This window comes from Pecten maximus, chromosome 10, assembly GCF_902652985.1.
Source record: "Pecten maximus chromosome 10, xPecMax1.1, whole genome shotgun sequence".
NCBI classification, from domain to species: Eukaryota; Metazoa; Mollusca; class Bivalvia; order Pectinida; family Pectinidae; genus Pecten; species Pecten maximus.
Window position 1 is genome coordinate 6,166,961 of NC_047024.1, and position 13,280 is coordinate 6,180,240.

Consider the following 13,280-nt stretch of genomic DNA (forward strand, 5'->3'; position numbering starts at 1 on the left):
GGAGGTGGAGGAAAGCCGGAGTACCCGGAGAAAAACCACCGGCCTACGGTCAGTACCTGGCAACTGCCCCACGTAGGTTTCGAACTCGCAACCCAGAGGTTAGAGGGCTAGTGATAAAGTGTCGGTACACCTTAACCACTCGGCCACCGACGTATGTTACACGTACATATACAATGTATTTCACCTGTACATATACAATGTATTTTACCTGTACATATACAATGTATGTTACCTGTACATATACAATGTATTTTACCTGTACATATACAATGTATGCTACCTGTACATATACAATGTATGTTACCTGTACATATGCAATGTATGGTACCTGTACATATACAATGTATTTTACCTGTACATATACAATGTATGCTACCTGTACATATACAATGTATGTTACCTGTACATATGCAATGTATGGTACCTGCACATATACAATGTATTTTACCTGTACATATACAATGCATGTTACCTGTACATATACAATGTATGTTACCTGTACATATACAATGTATGTTACCTGTACATATACAATGCATGTTACCTGTACATATACAATGTATGTTACCTGTACGTATACAATGCATGTTACCTGTACGTATACAATGTATGTTACCTGTACATATACAATGTATGTTACCTGTACATATACAATGCATGTTACCTGTACATATACAATGTATGTTACCTGTACATATACAATGTATGTTACCTGTACGTATACAATGCATGTTACCTGTATAATGGAAAATGACACACACATTACACGAGGAACTATAAACAAATGGCTCATCACATTTTTTATGGAAAATAGTTTCAATTAGTTAGTATGCCCTTTCGTTAATACTGGGCCACGGTGGCCGAGTGGTTAAGGTGTACCGACACATCTGACCAAGGGGCCGCGGTGGCCGAGTGGTTAAGGTGTACCGACACTTTATCACTAGCCCTCCACCTCTGGGTTGCGAGTTCGAAACCTACGTGGGGCAGTTGCCAGGTACTGCTGACCCTAGGCCGGTGGTTTTCTCCTTGTACTCCGGCTTTCCTCCACCTCCAAAACCTGGCACGTCCTCAAATGACCCTGGCTGTTAACAGGACGAAAAACAAAACAAACAAAACAAAAACTCTTCGTCAAAAGTTGGTTTAAGGTGTAAAATGGCGAGTGATGGCAGTGAAGAAAAAAAAATCACGTTTGATAAGTAGTGTGTAAAACAGACTCCTTAACAAAGGGTATTTACATGTACAAATACTAGTATGTGATATTACCTTAGAGCTCATGATTGTGTGTTTTGAATGTATGAGTGTTATGTATATATTTGTGTAATAATTGTATGCATGTAATTAGCTTAACTCTGTCTGGGTGTACCTGTGTAATGAATGTGTGTACTGAAGTATGTGTGTAATTAATGTATGCGTGTACTGGCTGTTTGTATACAATACATGTATTTGTGTAATAAGTGAATGTGTGTACGGAAAGTATGAGTGATGTACTTAATATAAGAGTGTACGGAATGTATGTGTAATGATTATACGTGTATACTGAATGTATGTGTGATATAATGAATATATGTGTGTAATAAATATATCTGTAATATAATAAAGATATGTGTAATATAATAAAAATATGTATGTAATGAATGTATGTGTAATACATGTATAATGATTATACGTGATATAATGAATATATGTGTGTAATAAATATATGTGTGTACTGAATTAATGTGTGTACAGAATGCATGTGTGTAATTAATATACATTGTATGTGTAACTTGATAATTATATATGTGTAATTAGTGCATGTGCATAATGAGTGTATGCTGGTAATGGGTGTGTGTGTACTGGTATATGAATGCAACAGGGGTATGTGTACTGGTATATGAATGCAACAGGGGTATGGGTACTGGTATATGAATGTAATTGGTGTATGTGAAAACGAATAGATAGATGGTAGATGGGTAGTTAGACCACATTTAGATATGTCTAATCGATAAACACTGTGTTCAGTATATTGACGTATTGAAAATAAGTAGCAAGAAGCTTAAGGAAGACCAGAAAATAAGATAAAGGAACGCTCATTTACGTTTGTTGTTAAAATATAATTGATAAACAACATCTATATGGCTTGATAACTGAGTAATTTAAGTAGTTATTGGTTGGTAAAGTGACAAATACTAGGGACATTCTAAATATCTGTCGTACCAGGAGAATCAGCAAATCTTTAAAGGAAAATACGTCTTCCTTATACAATCACGTGCCATGTGCTTCCTTCACTGGGGCATTGCAATTCAATTTATTTTGTCGTATCAAAATAAGGAAAGATTGCAAAATGCGATGTAAACATAAAAATAGTTCCCCATTGATCAAATGTGTGAGGTTGGATCTAAGATGTATTAGAACAAGGCACCAATGGTATATTTTTGTCGGGTTGAAATCCGCGTGTCACACTTTAGGAGGGGAGAGGGGGTAAAAACTGTGCTCAGCTGCAAGTACACAAATGTATGCGAACGTGACTGCCTTACCTGGCGTAACACGATCTACCGGCCGACTGTAAATCTAAAACTAGAGGGAAATCACCGACCAGCATTTCTATACAACATTACCGTATAGATCGGTGTTCACAGCCAATCACAGTTCACAACACGGGGAATCACCCTTCAGGAATCATAAATCAAGGTATGCACTTATCTACAGTGACTTTTTTTTTCTCAGGGAGTTGTGTTTACATTCTGGTATCTTACATATCGCATAACTTTGAAGTCGACAAACATACACCTGCTATTATTAATGCATTAAATAGACATTACAACATTAAACACAATGAACTGCCCTTTAAGATCAACATTTCAACAAATTTTATTGACATGATGTTAATATCAATTGGATTGAATAACAGGCAAGCCTATGAGTGATCGAATATAATTACAATCTTTTAAATTAATTGGTCTAAATATTTTGAAATGAAATACATAATATAAACAAAGGAATTAAGGGAAGTAACTATTTTTCAACACAAGATAAACACAGAATATGTTACATAAAGCACTTGCACACACACATACACACTTTAATATAAATATAAACAAATATAACAGTGATTCAGTTCCGAATGAAATAAATAAACAATTGTAGACATCAAAGTTAATTAATATAGAGACAGTAACAGGTGGCTAGACCAAAAGTCCATGTGCCTATATTGCACAGGTCATCACCACCTGAACTGTATAGGAATTTTCTATGCATATAATTTATGTTATTTTAATAATACTGTAGTTAATGACTTTATTCACACACTGATTTAATATATAGAAAACAGGAACTAAAATCAATGCAAGTATATTTTAATACATAAATAAATATCAGCTATGTTCAACTGGGTTCATATATATATATATACAGTGTATATATATATGATATTTAACTTAAGTTAAAAATTATTTATTTCATTAAGAAGTAGTATTTTTCAAGATGAACAGTATGATGGCTTTCTAGATCTTATATAAGTTAAAACGATGAGATTTTCCTATAAAATTTTGGACATCATTAAGTATTACACTGTTAATATTTCCATCACAACTAGGACATCCATTTAAAATAATGTTAATACAAATATGGTTATGGTCAATATTAAAATTATTGAGGGAAGTAAACAAATTTATCCGCAAATCATTATGTAGAGGACAATCTAGAAAAAAATGAGAAACTGTTTCACGGTCATCTGAACAATTACATAAAGGATTGTCTGTTAAATGGTCCTGGTTTAAATCAAGATTTAGATCACTGCAATAATTTCTAAGCTGAGTTAAAATTATGTTCGCCCTTCTGTTTCCTTCAGTTTTAAAGATTTTAACAGATTCAATTTCCAATGTGTTATTATTATTTAGTTTATGTTTAAAGCTTGCAAGTGAGGGATAATCAGAGTAGTTAGTATCTGTGTTGATAGCTGTGCGGCACATAGACGGGAAGAAACTATCAAAGTAGCTATTAGTTCTTCATAAAGGTGGGTTAAAAAGTCTGATGTGACGGAGAGGATAGGTATTATCGTTAGGTTTATAAGTAAATGGAATCAATATATCTTGTAAATATTGCGGTGCGAGTCCATGCATTAGTTTATACATCATAATATGTTTATGTTTCATTCTTCTGGCAGCCAGAGTTTCCCAACCAAGTTCCGTATACAGTTTAATATGTGAAGTGCCAGAGCGAAGGCCTGCGATGATTCTTGCTGCTTCTAATTGTATTGATTCCAAAAGATCGGCAGATTGTTGTGTGCAGTTATCCCAAACAATGTCAGCGTATTCTAATATTGGCCTAATAAAAGCAGTGTAAATTTTAATTAATGTTTTTCGATTGACTTTTGTTTTTATGTATCGAAGAATGTTAAGTCTGCTGTATGCTTTTTCATATATGTTCAGAATATGTTGTCTCCATGATGCATCATCTTTAAGGGTAAGTCCTAGGTGTGTATGTGATGTAGTGTCAACATCAACATCACTCACTTATTAACAATAATAAATAATATTTCCAATTGATTGTACAGCAGCGTAAGCTCATTAACAACAAGTGTCTAACCATGGTTAGAGATATCGGCCGACGTCTACATTACCACCGCGGGCTAACTCACCGTCAGTAGTCCGACGTCTACAATACCACCGCGGGCTACCTCTTCGTCAGTAGTCCGACGTCTATAATACCACCGCGGGCTAACTCACCGTCAGTAGTCCGACGTCTACAATACCACAGCGGGCTACCTCACCGTCAGTAGTCCGACGTCTACAATACCACCGCGGGCTACCTCACCGTCAGTAGTCCGACGTCTACAATACCACCGCGGGCTACCTCACCGTCAGTAGTCCGACGTCTACATTACCACCGCGGGCTAACTCACCGTCAGTAGTCCGACGTCTATAATACCACCGCGGGCTAACTCACCGTCAGTAGTCCGACGTCTACATTACCACCGCGGGCTACCTCACCGTCAACAGTCCGACGTCTATAATACCACCGCGGGCTAACTCACCGTCAACAGTCCGACGTCTATCATACCACCGCGGGCTAACTCACCGTCAGTAGTCCGACGTCTACATTACCACCGCGGGCTACCTCACCGTCAGTAGTCCGACGTCTATAATACCACCGCGGGCTACCTCACCGTCAGTAGTCCGACGTCTATAATACCACCGCGGGCTACCTCACCGTCAGTAGTCCGATGCCTATAATACCACCGCGGGCTAACTCACCGTCAGTAGTCCGACGTCTACATTACCACCGCGGGCTAACTCACCGTCAGTAGTCCGACGTCTACATTACCACCGCGGGCTACCTCACCGTCAGTAGTCCGACGTCTACATTACCACCGCGGGCTACCTCACCGTCAGTAGTCCGACGTCTACATTACCACCGCGGGCTAACTCACCGTCAGTAGTCCGATGTCTACAATACCACCGCGGGCTACCTCACCGTCAGTAGTCCGACGTCTATAATACCACCGCGGGCTACCTCACCGTCAGTAGTCCGATGTCTATAATACCACCGCGGGCTAACTCACCGTCAGTAGTCCGACGTCTACATTACCACCGCGGGCTACCTCACCGTCAGTAGTCCGACGTCTACATTACCACCGCGGGCTACCTCACCGTCAGTAGTCCGACGTCTACATTACCACCGCGGGCTACCTCACCGTCAGTAGTCCGACGTCTACATTACCACCGCGGGCTAACTCACCGTCAGTAGTCCGATGTCTACAATACCACCGCGGGCTACCTCACCGTCAGTAGTCCGACGTCTATAATACCACCGCGGGCTACCTCACCGTCAGTAGTCCGATGCCTATAATACCACCGCGGGCTAACTCACCGTCAGTAGTCCGACGTCTATAATACCACCGCGGGCTAACTCACCGTCAGTAGTCCGATGCCTATAATACCACCGCGGGCTAACTCACCGTCAGTAGTCCGATGCCTATAATACCACCGCGGGCTAACTCACTGTCAACAGTCCGATGTCTATAATACCACCGCGGGCTAACTCACTGTCAGTAGTCCGACGTCTATCATACCACCGCGGGCTAACTCACCGTCAACAGTCCGACGTCTACATTACCACCGCGGGCTAACTCACCGTCAACAGTCCGACGTCTATAATACCACCGCGGGCTAACTCACCGTCAGTAGTCCGACGTCTATAATACCACCGTGGGCTAACTCACCGTCAGTAGTCCGACGTCTATAATACCACCGCGGGCTAACTCACCGTCAGTAGTCCGACGTCTATAATACCACCGCGGGCTAACTCACCGTCAGTAGTCCGACGTCTATAATACCACCGCGGGCTAACTCAACGTCAGTAGTCCGACGTGAATAATACCACCGCGGGCTAACTCACCGTCAGTAGTCCGACGTCTATAATACCACCGCAGTAGGCCGACTGTATCTTACCACCGGAGATCAACTCTCCGTCAGTAGGCCGACTGTATACTATCACCGGAGATCAACTCTCCGCAGTGGGCCGACTGTATACTACCACCGGAGATCAACTCTCCGTCAGTAGGCCGACTGTATCTTACCACCGGAGATCAACTCTCCGTCAGTAGGCCGACTGTATACTACCACCGGAGATCAACTCTCCGTCAGTGGGCCGACTGTATACTACCACCGGAGATCAACTCTCCGTCAGTAGGCCGACTGTATACTACCACCGGAGATCAACTCTCCGTCAGTAGGCCGACTGTATACTACCACCGGAGATCAACTCTCCGTCAGTAGGCCGACTGTATACCCACCGGAGATCAACTCTCCGTCAGTACGCCGACTGTATACTACCACCGGAGATCAACTCTCCGTCAGTAGGCCGACTGTATACTGCCACCGGAGATCAACTCTCCGTCAGTGGGCCGACTGTATACTACCACCGGAGATCAACTCTCCGTCAGTGGGCCGACTGTATATTACCACCGGAGATCAACTCTCCGTCAGTAGGCCGACTGTATACTACCATCGGAGATCAACTCTCCGTCAATAGGCCGACTGTATACTACCACCGGAGATCAACTCTCCGTCAGTGGGCCGACTGTATACTACCACCGGAGATCAACTCTCCGTCAGTAGGCAGACTGTATACTACCACCGGAGATCAACTCTCCGTCAGTAGGCCGACTGTATACCCACCGGAGATCAACTCTCGTTAGTAGGCCGACTGTATCTTACCACCGGAGATCAACTCTCTGTCAGTAGGCCGACTGTATACTACCACCGGAGATCAACTCTCGTCAGTAGGCCGACTGTATACTACCACCGGAGATCAACTCTCCGTCAGTAGGCCGACTGTATCTTACCATCGGAGATCAACTCTCCGTCAGTAGGCCGACTGTATACTACCACCGGAGATCAACTCTCCGTCAGTAGGCCGACTGTATACTACCACCGGAGATCAACTCTCCGTCAGTAGGCCGACTGTATACTACCACCGGAGATCAACTCTCCGTCAGTAGGCCGACTGTATACTACCACCGGAGATCAACTCTCGTCAGTAGGCCGACTGTATCTTACCACCGGAGATCAACTCTCGTCAGTAGGCCGACTGTATACTACCACCGGAGATCAACTCTCCGTCAGTAGGCCGACTGTATACTACCACCGGAGATCAACTCTCCGTCAGTAGGCCGACTGTATACCAACACCGGAGATCAACTCTCCGTCAGTGGGCCGACTGTATACTACCACCGGAGATCAACTCTCCGTCAGTAGGCAGACTGTATACTACCACCGGAGATCAACTCTCCGTCAGTAGGCCGACTGTATACCCACCGGAGATCAACTCTCGTTAGTAGGCCGACTGTATCTTACCACCGGAGATCAACTCTCCGTCAGTAGGCCGACTGTATACTACCACCGGAGATCAACTCTCTGTCAGTAGGCCGACTGTATACTACCACCGGAGATCAACTCTCCGTCAGTAGGCCGACTGTATCTTACCATCGGAGATCAACTCTCCGTCAGTAGGCCGACTGTATACTACCACCGGAGATCAACTCTCCGTCAGTAGGCCGACTGTATACTACCACCGGAGATTAACTCTCGTCAGTAGGCCGACTGTATCTTACCACCGGAGATCAACTCTCGTCAGTAGGCCGACTGTATACTACCACCGGATATCAACTCTCCGTCAGTAGGCCGACTGTATACTACCACCGGAGATCAACTCTCCGTCAGTAGGCCGACTGTATACCAACACCGGATATCAACTCTCCGTCAGTAGGCCGACTGTATGCTACCACCGGAGATCAACTCTCCGTCAGTAGGCCGACTGTATGCTACCACCGGAGATCAACTCTCCGTCAGTAGGCCGACTGTATACCCACCGGAGATCAACTCTCGTCAGTAGGCCGACTGTATACTACCACCGGAGATCAACTCTCCGTCAGTAGGCAGACTGTATACTACCACCGGAGATCAACTCTCCGTCAGTAGGCCGACTGTATACCCACCGGAGATCAACTCTCGTCAGTAGGCCGACTGTATACTACCACCGGAGATCAACTCTCCGTCAGTAGGCCGACTGTATACTACCACCGGAGATCAACTCTCCGTCAGTAGGCCGACTGTATCTTACCACCGGAGATCAACTCTCCGTCAGTAGGCCGACTGTATACTATCACCGGAGATCAACTCTCCGTCAGTAGGCCGACTGTATCTTACCACCGGAGATCAACTCTCGTCAGTAGGCCGACTGTATAGCCACCGGAGATCAACTCTCCGTCAGTGGGCCGACTGTATACTACCACCGGAGATCAACTCTCCGTCAGTAGGCCGACTGTATACTACCACCGGTGATCGACTCTCCGTCAGTAGGCCGACTGTATACTACCACCGGTGATCGACTCTCCGTCAGTAGGCCGACTGTATACTACCACCGGAGATCAACTCTCCGTCAGTAGGCCGACTGTATCTTACCACCGGAGATCAACTCTCCGTCAGTAGGCCGACTGTATACTACCAACGGAGATCAACTCTCCGTCAGTAGGCCGACTGTATACTACCACCGGAGATCAACTCTCCGTCAGTAGGCCGACTGTATACTACCACCGGAGATCCACTCTCCGTCAGTAGGCCGACTGTATCTTACCACCGGAGATCAACTCTCCGTCAGTAGGCCGACTGTATATTACCACCGGAGATCAACTCTCCGTCAGTGGGCCGACTGTATACTACCACCGGAGAGCAACTCTCGTCAGTAGGCCGGCTGTATACTACCACCGGAGATCAACTCTCCGTCAGTAGGCCGACTGTATACTACCACCGGAGATCAACTCTCCGTCAGTGGGCCGACTGTATACTACCACCGGAGATCAACTCTCCGTCAGTAGGCCGACTGTATACTACCACCGGTGATCGACTCTCCGTCATTAGGCCGACTGTATCTTACCACCGTAGATCAACTCTCCGTCAGTGGGCCGACTGTATACTACCACCGGAGATCAACTCTCCGTAAGTGGGCCGACTGTATACTACCACCGGAGATCAACTCTCCGTCAGTGGGCCGACTGTATACTACCACCGGAGATCAACTCTCCGTCAGTGGGCCGACTGTATACTACCACCGGAGATCAACTCTCCGTCAGTGGGCCGACTGTATACTACCACCGGAGATCAACTCTCCGTCAGTGGGCCGACTGTATACTACCACCGGAGATCAACTCTCCGTCAGTGGGCCGACTGTATACTACCACCGGAGATCAACTCTCCGTCAGTCGGCCGACTGTATACTACCACCGGAGATCAACTCTCCGTCAGTAGGCCGACTGTATACTACCACCGGAGATCAACTCTCCGTCAGTAGGCCGACTGTATACTACCACTGGTGATCGACTCTCCGTCAGTAGGCAGACTGTATCTTACCACCGGAGATCAACTCTCCGTCAGTAGGCCGACTGTATACTACCATCGGAGATCAACTCTCCGTCAGTAGGCCGACTGTATACTACCACCTGAGATCAACTCTCCGTCAGTGGGCCGACTGTATCTTACCATCGGAGATCAACTCTCCGTCAGTGGGCCGACTGTATACTACCACCGGAGATCAACTCTCCGTCAGTGGGCCGACTGTATACTACCACCGGAGATCAACTCTCCGTCAGTGGGTCGACTGTATACTACCACCGGAGATCAACTCTCCGTCAGTAGGCCGACTGTATACTACCACCGGAGATCAACTCTCCGTCAGTAGGCCGACTGTATACTACCACCGGAGATCAACTCTCCGTCAGTGGGCCGACTGTATACTACCACCGGAGATCAACTCTCCTTCACTGGGCCGATTGTATACTACCACCGGAGATCAACTCTCCGTCAGTAGGCCGACTGTATCTTACCACCGGAGATCAACTCTCCGTCAGTAGGCCGACTGTATACTACCACCGGAGATCAACTCTCCGTCAGTGGGCCGACTGTATACTACCACCGGAGATCAACTCTCCGTCAGTGGGCCGACTGTATACTACCACCGGAGATCAACTCTCCGTCAGTAGGCCGACTGTATACTACCACCGGAGATCAACTCTCCGTCAGTGGGCCGACTGTATACTACCACCGGAGATCAGCTCTCCGTCAGTGGGCCGACTGTATACTACCACCGGAGATCAGCTCTCCGTCAGTGGGCCGACTGTATACTACCACCGGAGATCAACTCTCCGTCAGTGGGCCGACTGTATACTACCACCGGAGATCAACTCTCCGTCAGTGGGCCGACTGTATCTTACCACCGGAGATCAACTCTCCGTTAGTAGGCCGACTGTATACTACCACCGGAGATCAACTCTCCGTCAGTGGGCCGACTGTTTTTTACCACCGGAGATCAACTCTCCGTCAGTAGGCCGACTGTATACCCACCGGAGATCAACTCTCCGTCAGTAGGCCGACTGTATACTACCACCGGAGATCAACTCTCGTCAGTAGGCCGACTGTATACTACCACCGGAGATCAACTCTCCGTCAGTAGGCCGACTGTATACTACCACCGGAGATCAACTCTCCGTCAGTAGGCCGACTGTATACTACCACCGGAGATCAACTGTCCGTCAATAGGCCGACTGTATCTTACCACCGGAGATCAACTCTCCGTCAGTAGGCCGACTGTATACTACCACCGGAGATCAACTCTCCGTCAGTGGGCCGACTGTATACTACCACCGGAGATCAACTCTCCGTCAGTGGGCCGACTGTATACTACCACCGGAGATCAACTCTTCGTCAGTGGGCCGACTGTATCTTACCACCGGAGATCAACTCTCCGTCAGTAGGTCGTCCTATACATGTACTATTATGTCGGTGACCAACTCGAGTGACAAGGCCGACGTTACTTCAGCTTAATGCGTGTTAACATCAGTCAGATCAGAAATAGTAAATACATAGATTTACTTCATGTAGAATTACATTTTCACATATTACCTTAATGGTTCTGTGTTAGTATATTATTTTTTTCTTATTGTGTTTCAAATAGTTTCAATTAATGAAAACCATGTTATATTTTGTTAATAAAACGTTCTGTACAAGAGGATTAGCTTGGATATAGATCAACGAGTTACCTCCCTTATACGGTTTGTGTGTGCTTATTTAAGAAGCATTTTACTATAGAACATTTTATTTTGAATTTCCAGATAAAATTATCAATTATGCAGAAATTACTTGATATTGCTACACATGTATCAGTAAGGGGTCCATCATATTTGTTTAGGATAGTAAAACTATTCATATTATCCATATGGTAATAATTGTAAAAGAATCGCGTGGTCCGTTTTTTTTTTACCTAAATCAATGGTGTAATCATGTTGACGAGGAGAAATCCCCAAAGATAGATCTATAAAATGATTCACCGTTTTTTTCATTTTTTGACGGAACAGTAAGCTGTGATAGTCTGCCAGAAAATTTGAAATTAACCGGCTTTGCATATCAAACTATTTTTGTCGGTTTGAAAACCCAACTTCCTGATGCAATGTGACCAATCGACACAGACTATTCCATGACACGTGGATTCCGGTTAGGCTCGTTCTTAGAATACTTTAGACATGCAGACATATGGTGTTCAGATCCAAACGTGACAAATACTATTCCATATAAGTAACTTAAAAAAAACATTGCCCTATATCTTCATAAATGGAGCTAATAAAAGAAATTTGCTCTGACCTGTCAGTATTTATGCAGATTTGAGTCATATGCAATCACGTCTTTGACTGGCCAATTCTATTTGGTCATGCAGATAACATACACTACTGTTTTAAACACGTGCGCATGACAGCCTGGGTGATATCCATGCATTCCTAAGTATATATCACATATGACGCACTCTATAAACATTACTAAGTGGTGTGATTCGTCTAATATCCAACACAAATACCCACCATCCCACACGCCATACCCGCCATTTCTCAGTATCCACACTATAGCTTACCCGCCCACATTAATAAATTCCTGACCATTTCCACCCATACAATCATTTTTTTTTCTGCATGAAATTTTCTACGGGATTTTTAGTTTACGCTGCCACTAAAACACTTTTCACGAGTCTTATTTTTGTCACAGTGTTAACTAAGTAGTTTTATATCAGGACGAACTTAAGTTGAACTATATATGTGAGAATAAATAATTGTTTAAATGAAAAAAAAAATTAAAAACAAATGAAGACCCCCCCCCCCCCCCCCCCCCCCCAACACCCACAAAACACAACACAAACCTAATATTTACATTTGGCATCACATTCTCCATTGCCTCAGTAATAACCTGTGCTGCATCTATGAGCGGATTGATGCTCACGATCACATGACGTAATTGTTACATCATTTCCTTTCGTCAACGTCATAGAAATGCTTAGCTATGCGATACGAATGAATGAAACGCAGTGAGGATAAAAATTGCGAATATTTGCGTTTTGATGACGTCATTTTGGCGCTATGTTTATAAACGTAAATGTGATTGCATCTTTCGCTGCACACTTTCTGCAATCCTAGCGGTATCGAACATTAGACAATAAAGACGTATCGACTCCATCAAAATCCAACTTGTTGCACCAAATCTCAGACCATAATACTGAGCAATGTAGTCACACGGAAAAAAAACGCCAGCTAATATCATTACAACAAAGGTATCAATATAATTCACATTATTTACTCGAACAGACACTAAAATAAATAGGCAGTGGAACTATTTCACGTGCAGCTTATAATTTCATCAAACTGTGTTTCTCTTACGCATATTTAACATTAAATAACAACGCGGGAACTATAGTGACGTCAC